Raw genomic sequence first — 11,274 nt, forward strand, 5'->3', positions numbered from 1 at the left:
ACAATTTATTTTGATTGGTTTTGTTTTTATAATTATAGGATTAAAGAATTAACAAATTTCTATGCATTTTCGGACGCATTAATATCCCTCTTCATTTTCCCACATTTTAAATCAAAATAAAAACTTGGACCAATATTTTTGTGGGTGACTGTGTTTTTTTTTTTATTTGATTTTATGATTTTATGTTAAAATCAGCTGTTCAAAGTCAAAGTGACAGAAGCGCGCTTTGAGGATTTCTCAACGTAACGCAACGACGCGTCTGGCAAAGAGTGATTGTGTTTCTGCTTTAACTGCTTTATGAATTATGATTTATCTATGATACTTTCTTTCACCAAGTTGATATCTACATTTGATTACTCTGTTCTGTTTTTTATTTGTCTACAAGTTTAACAAACCCCTAAGTCCACTTTAATAAAATCATACATTTTTACTTTTATGGACTGAGATTATACCAGTTTAAATAAGTAAGCAAAGCAATCTCGCAGCCACACAACGTTCCATATTCATGATTCAACAGTCTGATTTTTCTCTCAGTATCCCCACACTGTCATCAAATCAAACTTATTCGAAGAATCGAGACAAAAATTAAGCTCGTTTATGTATTTATAAAGAGTTATGCAAATTATAAAACACATCAGACTCGAAGCTAAAGTCCAATTGTAGAAATGCACTCTTGAATGCCATTTTGAGTTATAAGCTCTGTGGGATTGGGATGTCAATAAAAATTGTGGATCGTATTTAAATCAGTCAAATCATATTATAAGCATGTGCTGTGCATGTGCATCATGCCTAATTGGCTTCCTAAGATTTTTGTATTTGTCTTCCTTTTGCAAATAAAAACGCTGATTGACTTTAGAAAAGCAGGAAATGCGATGCATCCCCATAATATTTTACGTTGCAATTCTGTCGCCAATTTGTCTATATGAACATAACGAGAGGTAAGAGAACATGTTATCGCGCTAAGCTGCACTGAGCTGAACGGAATATGGAAACCCTGTTTTGTTTTTTAATAATAAATTGGCTCGTGCAACAATGATAGCGGATTTTATTTGTCACGCGCAACAACGATGCGTCTACAGCAGCTAGCTAGCTAGCGAAATTAAAAGTGATCAAGTTCAACTGAACAAAAAAAAGGATCGTGGTTTGATTTAAATCTAATCAATAAATGAGAACTCTCACCTTTTGACGATTTAATAAATTTTATTGATCTATCTACACGAACAAGTTTGAATCTTGTGCAATCAAAATTAAAAATTTCAACATTTTTTTTGTGATTTTTGTCGCTCTTTTTTGAATTAGTATTTGATTATACTTAATTAGAATTATTATTAGTGGGATTATATAAATTTGTTTGTATTCTATAATGCTTGCTCGTGTCTATTACTGATAAGCGTGTAATATTCATGACTTTATGTCGAACGATGTTTAAGTGCGATTGATCTATTCGAACGACGACACTTGAATGGCGATTTTTAATTCTTGGACTTATTAATGTGGATTTCTATAAATGGGGCTTTCCATAAGAATGTCTCGACACCATAAATTGATTATAAAATTTTAATGATTCATATTTCGTGTTATATATCGATCGCGTGATTTAACAATAATAATAATTACTATTTTTTTTTATTCTTATAAAAAATATCAGATCATATAAAATCAAAATTCTGTGTAATTATTGGTTGGCATAATGTTTTTTTTTGCATAAGAAATGAAAATCCTCACAGCGAAATTAATTGAAGAAGTCTCTACCTATTTTTCACACAAAAATAAAAATTGCTGGGAATAAGTGTGTGGAAAAATGACATTTGATCCTCTTAACCGAAATCTCAAATAGTTTGGTATAGCATAAATAACAAATGTTTCTTAGAACAATATATATGTACATAAAACCGCATAATTGCACTAAATATCTTTTTGGTTACGTATACGCCATAGTGAACCTATTTTGTTTTTAGTTATTTGAAGTAAAACAAAACTTCTTTAATAAGGTAAAAAATGAGAAACGTTTAAGTGTAACTGCAAATGAAAGAATTTGTTTGCAGAAACAACTGTTTTTTTAAATTTTTTTTATACACATATATAGAATTCTGACTTTAATTAAGACAAATGATGAATTTTACAAATTGCTTGGAAATGTCAATATAAAATTTCGATGTTTTTTGGACAGTGAATATACACAACAAACATAGGATCAACAAAATGGACTTTGTGCAGACATGATTGTGATGAACATTTTTAACTGAAATAATAAGGTTTCAGATAATATAAAATAAATAGTAGACTGTTATGTAAAAATATTTACAAAATGTTAAGCGAAGCAAAAAAGTTATTTTTTTATTGCTTTTTCCAAGAAAAATTAGTGATTGCAAGAAACCAGTATTATACTTCTTGCGCAATCTATAGACTTGAAAAAGTTTTTAACTTAAGAATAAAAACCTACTAGGCTTTAATATGTATAATTTTTCTTGAATTTTTGTTCACCATTTACCGTGCGCTTAGAAGACTGATACAAAATGTGCTGTTCGAAACAAAAATGTGATTTTTTATCTGGAACAACAGGGCTGAAATTCTTGAATAAATTTTAGCACAGCTAAATTTTGGAGAGAATTTTTTAAGGGACCAAAAATTTAGCTCAATTTGCAAACTAGTCTTAAAAGCAAAATCATTTTTGATGAAAAACACGCTCTCTTTAAATACTAAATTTAAAGCATGATCGTTTCTATCTCCAAAGTTAACCTTAATAAAAAGAAGCTCGCATCTTAATGTACTAATTTGCTATTCTACATATTTCTAAAGCCTTTTGTGTGCTATAGAAGAATTTTTATCAACATTTAATGTTATAATCCCATCTTTATTAGCTCCAATCAACCCAACAAAGTTTTTACTAGATTCAACCAGAAAGTTGTTAAGCAAGTCCCAATAAAATTCGATGACATTTTTCATTATATTAAATTGAAAAGAATTGAATTGAATCTCTAATGGGGCGTTCCTCTCATTAAAAACACACCCACCACAAACGTGCCATCACATTTATAATTAATAACTTTTGGTATAACACGAGTTTTACTGTATATAGGAACATCAGAACAGAACATCACTGCAATTATTCTAAATTGAACTTGATGAACTTCGCTAGCAGTATTTTTTATATTTTTATATTTGGACATTTTTATTCTAATATTAACTTTCAAATTTTTTTAAAACAACAAGTTTGTTTTTGGTTTTCCGACTTTAGAGTGAATCAGATGATGCATTATTTATCTAAAAGAACAAGTCAGATTCAATGCCATTTGCGGTCGGTCTCCCAGCCACAGAATTCATTAATTTTAACTTAATTTATTTCCTCAATAAAATCGTTTATCAGACTGGTAGAAGTTTAGAGATATTAAAAAAATAAAAACGACTTATAAGCTTTTTTTAATTTTTTCATATTCAAAAACCTGTAACAAAATGCTCTTGATTTTCATCATTTTAACTCGATTTAAATTTCCTTTACAGATGCATTTAATAAAAACATTCTTGAGAGTTCAATGATATTTTAATATAAAATAATTGTCTCTCCTCAAACAAAAGTACCGGTTGCACCGGTTAGAAAAAAAGAGTAATTTTTGAATCTTAAGACGAGACAAAAGATTCAAAACACAAGTTGTTCTTAATTAGACTCGATTAAATATAAATCAAGTAACGTCTAAATTAAGAATGTCCTTAGAAATTAGCAATATTTCGCCAAGCTAATTTGTCTTCAATAATAAACCACTAAAAACAAAAAAAAAAAACCAGACCTAAAAATAAAAAGTTGAAAAAAAAAAACATAAATTGCCAAATCATAATTTAGTTTCAAGGTTGACATTTGAATTAATTTGCTATTTTTTTCTCTTCAAGCTCATCGTGCATTGAATACCACAAAGTGATAATCAGATAATGATGACCAAGCTGAATCAGAAGAAAAAGAGATAAAATAAAGAAACCTTATGAATAAGAAAAAACAAATCTAAAAACGAAATATTTACACCAGCAGCGCCATTATTACAGAAGTGACCAACACGCTTTTGACAGATAAGTGGCATCTGTCAAAGATACGCACATGGAGTTTCTCTAATTCGAATTCATTTATACAATACATTTTTTGTAAATAAATTAAGATAAATCTAACTGACCAAAAAAAAAAAAAAAATTCTCAAAAAGTATTTCCCCCATTTATATTTGCGGTTTGGAAAGTCGATCTAAGCTTGATCAGAATTTTAATAGAGAACAACAAGACCGACGCTCAACTGGTTATCAAAAAGGCGCGAATGAGGTTTAATATGACAACTAGATATAATAGATTTTTGGTGGTACGAGTAGGTAAGTAGTTTTGTTTTTTTTGGATTCGATTAGACGTGATTGGGATTTCCCATCAATGTCATGACGCAAATAGACAAAGAAGTTTCCATCCCTAAATAGCAAGTATTTCAATAATGTCACTATCAGAAGTCTAGATTTGGAACTTTTTCATTTATTAACAACAGTTTAAATGCGAATTAACTGTTTAAGCTTTGTATATGTAGGTATAGATATGTATTTATGAAGTGTCAATGTGACAATAGGTTATATTTTATTAATTTGGACGGTGTTCATACATATTAGACTACTCCAAGACTCAAACCCATTTTGACGTCTCTATGTTGCTTTCTCACTCGCACTTTATTGTGAGAATAAGATAATTTGCTTCTCAGAGTCGCAGGACTGAGTCTAATTTGAACAACATCTTTAGATTTAAAATTGTATGTTAAAACGTGTCATTCTGACACGAGTGGCGATTTCATACATCAAAATTTAGTTTGTAAAAGATCAAGTGGATCTGCTTGTTCATAATAACGGGCTATTCCGGGATGTTTCGAAAAAACGAAAAGTAACTTCACAAAGAACGATTTATCTGAATCCCTCCCTTACCATTTTGAAAATATAGATTTGTTGAAATATAAATGTTGTACTTTAGGCTCGTTCAAAGCATTAAAGACTTTTGATAACACTGGTCTGCAAGGAATTCCTCCTTTAAATAAAACTATACTTTTCTATGCTGTATGCTGATTCCGAATTGACCTAGCACGTCACGTTTTTTAAATATTCCCGTTAGAAAATCTCAAAAACCCATTTTTTTGTTGTTTTAGAAGAAATATTTTGGCATAATGTAATCTTTTTTAATTAAAATTGATACGGTTTATGAAAGAACTTATTTTTTTTTTTTTTTTCAAATTCAATTTCAATCTTCTCAATATCTCTTTTCTTCTCCGAGATATCTTAATTTAAGTAAGTTTAGTAGGTTTGGCATATCTTACCATAAAGAAACTGATCTCTAAAAATTAATATATCTTTCTCCTTAGAACAAAAGTATACTTTTCTAATGGACTTTAGTGTGCTGATTTTGAATCCGAACTCAAAAAATTTCGGTCAGCTCTGGTTTTTGAGATATAGTAGTTTTTTTGAGTTTTCTTAAATAAAACTTGATTTTGTGATACTTTAATGCGAATATCTTGAAATCCTGACATGATAGAATTTTTTTGACTTCGGATTCTAACTCAGCACATCAAAAACTATAAGAAAAGTGTACTATTATTTCTAGAAGAAACAAATCTGAAGCTTTACAAGGCAGTTTATCGAATGGTGGTTAATTACAAATAAGATATTTCTTAATAGAAAAAAGTATATAAAATTACAAAATACGTAAAAATTTTGTTTAATGTATTTAATTTTGGTTTTCTTTACATATTTATATAATGGGCATTGATATTTTACATTTTCCTTAATTAAGGTGCTTTTGTTTATGTAGGATTTAATAAAAAGTGAAGGATTTCGAAATGTCTGCTTTTTTTTGTCAATCAGTATTTTAAAAAATGAGTAAACATGAATGTAAAAGAACATAATTGGTCAATCGATAGGTCATATTATGAAGAATAAGTCCTCAAAATTTGAGCGCAATGCGACAAATAGTTTTAATTATATACAAGTTCAAATGAATCTAAAAGGGTGATTTTTTAGAAACTACTCACATTTTTCAAAAATCATTTTTACAAAAATGGTACCTGATAGAATTTTTCTGAAACCAGATTTAGATCCAAGAAAGTATAATCCAGGGATGGCGAACCTTTTTAGAGGCCCGTGCCATGTTCATCAAATTATTTATTTCTAGTACCTTTGCCGTGCCATACAGTTTCGATCTAGTTTTTTAGTGACTACTAGAAAAAAAAATAAATAATTTTAAACTACGCAGCATTTTATTGGTAAACGTAAAAATTCATTTATTTGAAATGCAAGCTGAACTGGATTTATTTGACAACATGTTTCTAAGAGGATCCTTAATGTTATTAATTTCGAAAAATAAGGACTCACACGCTCACACTGTAGGAAAAAAAAATATTGTCAAGATAGCAAACGCCAACACTTTCAAGCAGCTATATGTATGTATCGGGAAATGATTTTCATGTTTCCATAGAAGTGATTGCATTCTTCGTCGTTTTGAAGAATTTTTGAGTCCATATCGAGCTAGATTGCAATTCGTTCAGCTGCATTTCAATGTCTTCAATTTTCACCAATCAAATTTTGACAAGCTAAATTTATCAAAGGATTTCATATAAGACGTGCGGTTTACTATGGTCGTTCCTTTTATACAAAATAGTTACAATTTGTAACTATTTGAGAGCTGAACATCGTTCCTAAACTCTTTTTGAATATAGGAACTATGAGTTGATCCCTCATGAGATCGTTGATGTGTCAAAATGGACATTTTGTTTACAAAACAAACGAAAATTCTTCGATTGCTGATCTAATTACCGATACAAACTCTTTAGTTAATTTTATTTCTTTTGATTGGTAAATTCAATCCGTTGTTAAATTTTTTCAAGTTTCAAAATTACTAACAGTTTTCAACATGATAAATTTGAAGCATTTTCATTCACCTATTTTTCTAGTAACGATTTTTTTTATTGTTGTAATTAAAGCCTGGTACGCTGTTCGAGCTAAATTTTAGCCGAGATAAAATTCGCATACAAGTTATCGATAATTTGTATGGGACTCATTTTATCTCGGCTAAAAATTTTCGATAATTTGTATGGGAGCTAAAATTTAGCGCGAGCAGCGTACCAGTGGAACAATCTCAAGAAAAATCTTCACTGGAAAAATGGTGGAATGTCGTTGGTGGCGTGCCGGAAATATTTCATGGCGTGCCACCCGCCATCCCTGGTCTAATCTTTCATAATATCAAAAAATTATTTGAATTAGAAAAAAAAAAATAATAACCAGCCAAATTCACTACAAAGCAAATGAAAATGCGAAGTAAGTATAAAAAGGTACACTATGCCATTTTACCCGAATGCTAAGTATGCCATTTTACCCGTTTAGCGTTCTTTTATTTTAGTTTTAATACCGAAAAAACTTAAGTAATGTAGTGCCAAATTATTTCAATAAATAAATAAGAAATACTTCATACTTAAACATTAATTGTTTTTCAATGATTTTTATAGATTTTTTATCAATGGTTTTTGAGATTTTTAGAGTTAGTTTAATCTGCGAAATTTCAGATAATGGCTTGAAGCTGCTAAAATTTCATTTATGTCGGTGCTGCCACATAAACTAAGGACTTGTATTCACACAACCTTCTAATTCTGTTCGATTCTACGATTTCTAGCAAGGGGGGGGGGAGCATTTTGGGTCACTTTCCTACGTTGCGTTTTGATTGTTAAATACCTGTCTTAAATGTTGGTACTAGTACAGGAAGATACTTTTTATTATTTTTTGACCAAGGCTTCCGACTTTTATCTAGAATAATGCGGAATTTTCATGATTTGCAAATGATAACGGCAAGTAGGTACATAGTGATCTACAATTTTTTAATTATAACATGAAATTGAATTACTTCAGCAGTAAACTTTTATCATTAAGTCGATTTTTTTTTTAAGATTTCATTCATTTGTTAAAACAACGAAAATAAATCTTATCTTTTAAAGCCAGTTGCGTTTTGTATTTTTCTTTATGTTTTCATTTTCTTTTGTGCTAAAATCAGACGCCTAAACTCAAACGTCATTGTGACATGACTTGCATACAAATTTCCATCACAAAGGCAGAACACCTATACAAAAATAAGTGCGTGTCTTCCATTTGTCTGTGTCATTTGGCTTTAAAAAACGACCTACGACGACGGCGATGACAGCGACGTCACGCAGTCTCCACTGTGTAACAGGTGCGTGCACCAATGGAAAATTGATTGTGAATGCGTCTTAAACTATGTGACATACCAAACCTATCCAATCGTTTGCTTAAAATCACGTTATTCACGTCTAACGAAAGTAAAAAGAAATTAATAAAGAAAAACCTGCTTTAAAAAAGACAAACAAAAAAATAAAGAAAACAGAAACATGAAAAATCGTCGCTCAAAATTTGTTCCATGAAGACACATTAATGCGTCATTTTATATATTTTCCATTGGCTCTAAGAGAGGTGGAAAAAAGCTTAGATACCTACTATTTGGTTGTATTTGCTGTTAAAAAATCCTCTTTCCCCCTCTTTAACTATTAGGAAGAGGGGAGCCAGCGGCCAATTCGTGCCATTCAGAGACAAGAAAACTGCTGACTAAGTTTGTTTTCTGTTGCTGATGACCTACTTATGGCGGCCCCACTGTACTTGGATGGATGAAGGTAGTAGTAGAACAACACAGGGTGGGGTGCAGAAGGACGCAGCTGTGATTGCATTTTTTTTTTCTTCATAATAAATACAAAAGCTATGTATTTTGTGTGGCTGCTTTTATGCTATATATGACTGCTCTAAGTCCAAAGGTGAAATTCGATGGATTTGTAGGTAAGTTGTTGTTGTTGTTGGTGATGTTTGGTTCAGTGAACAAGACAAGCAGGTGAGTTTTGTAGAAAAAAATAGAAAAAAAATGTTTCGTTAGATTGGGTCTTGCATCAAGTATCTATCTAAGCCTATCTCAATAGAGTTTAAATTGGTTGGGTTATGTTGTTATTGATACAGAGTAACTATTTGATTAGCAAACAAAAAAAAAAATATCAGGCAGTGGAACCAGGAAGAGCAAATAGATTTTTTGTTTAATGGTTTTGTTTTAAATGTTGCCAGTAAAAAATATTGAGGTAGGTCTTAAGAAAACTATCTCTTTAGGTGAAGTTTAATTTGCGATTAAGCAATTTACATTACTTGTAGTTTTAATTGGCTGCTGAAACCAAAAAAAACTCGATTATGTACATGGGTACTGAAATGGAATTCTGAATGAAAAGATTACCAAAAAATAGTTGTACATAACGAAGAGTTTTGGAGAAATGTAAAAGAAAGCTTTTTGGAATATATGAGCATATAGAAAGTCATAAATAATAAACCTAAACTTGAACCCGTTTCCAAGAAAACAGAAATTTTTTCGCTTTGAGTTTGGACAAAAATCTGGCAAATGTTGTTGAAACTTCATTACCAATATAATTTCTTTCGTATAAGGTATTTGAGAAATTGGAGTGTGATCCAATTTCTATTTGGTTTAGTTCTGGCTCCATCCATCCATCCATGAGGAAGAAGTCTGTTTTTTTGTTAAAATTATGTAGGTACTTATATTTATGGAAATAATCATTCATGGTGCCATAACCTACGTGAATGAAACAATGGCTTTTTGAGACCAATTACAGATTTACTGTCTCTTCGAAAAAAACACCCTTTCACCTAATTTTTTTTATACTTGCTTTCTATGTCCATTTCAAAGTTTTTACCAAATTTCATTAGAGTGACCCATTATTTTTGTTTTCACTCAAATAACACCCTTTTAACCATGATATTCGTATAGAAACTTTAGATTTTTGTTCTTTATCTCAAAAGTAACATACTTAATTGCTGAATTTCAATAGGGTACCATCCACTAGTATTACTCTTACACACTTTTTTAAATATACCTACTCATATTTTATCTAGACCTAAAAAAACACCCTTTCACATGAAAAAAATTTATAGATTTATTTAATTCTTAATTCCCTAAAAAAAACAACATTTTTAATACATTTCGTGAGGGTAACTTTTATACCATTGATTTTATCGGACTTATCGCGGATTTTCCTTGTTTCCAAAAAAAAAAACACCCTTTCACCTAAAATACTTATAAAAACTGCTTACATTCTTGGTGTCTCTTATAAATGAACCATACATAAGTACCTATGTACCGATTTTCTTTTGTGTAACACTCTTGTCCCAGTTTTTGTGGTAGGTACTAATTCCTAATTTCATCACATCTTAAATAAAATACACAATTTCACTCAAGATAATTTTGTAGACTTTTTAGATTCTCAACTCTTATAGGAGACGAAATTTTTTCACCAAGTTTAAAAAATTAATAAAATGTATGTCAGAAGTTACGATACCTCTCTCAAACATTACTCAACATAGCAAAAAAAACACCCTTTCACCAAAAATATTTTTAGAAATTTTATGAATCCTTTGTGCCTACTTAATCTTAAACTATCATCCCGAATTTCATCAATGTATCTTGTTTTTCATATAGGTTTTGCTATTATTTACCTGTTGAAATCAGAAAACAAGCACTCTTGTTTTTAATCGACAATAACTTTTCTTAGAGCAATCGTATTGACTTTATTTTTATGTCATAAGAATCAGCATCAAAAAACATCTTAAAAACATGTGTCATATGACGATATTCCACAAACAATATTTGACCTTCACCCCCTCCCTCTTGTCCTCGGAAAAACACCCTTCCATCCAATTTTTTCTTATAGACTTTTTTTCATCCTTGTTTCTTATCCCAAAATCAAACTTTTTGCCAAGTTTCATTAGTGTAACAATCTTTTTTTTAATGCCTATTTTACCTGTACTATAAATCTTAGCATGCTGCTGAAGCGAAATCAAAATTATCATATATGAACATGTTCATGCTTTCGTTTCACAGCACGCACTTTTGACAAACGAAATTCTTATCTGTACTCATTTATTTGTAGAGTTTTCAATCATTTCCTCGTATTGGTCACATTTTATTGTCGTAGTAGTTTTTAGTTATTGTAATTTTTTTTTTATAGAAAATTATTTTCTTTTTTATTATTTCATTTGAGTTTGACTAAATGAAGATGATTTATTTTGTAAGCATTTTCGCTTTATTTGTTTTTCTTTTCGCTTCAGCTTTGAAAAAGAAATATATAAAAAAAAAAATTTCCACAAAAATCAAGTTTGTCATTTTTATTTTTAGTTCGGCATCATTCGCAATCGCAATTTCTGACCTTAAAAGTCCAAATTAACTGA

The sequence above is a fragment of the Episyrphus balteatus genome, chromosome 1, assembly GCF_945859705.1.
Source record: "Episyrphus balteatus chromosome 1, idEpiBalt1.1, whole genome shotgun sequence".
NCBI classification, from domain to species: domain Eukaryota; kingdom Metazoa; phylum Arthropoda; class Insecta; order Diptera; family Syrphidae; genus Episyrphus; species Episyrphus balteatus.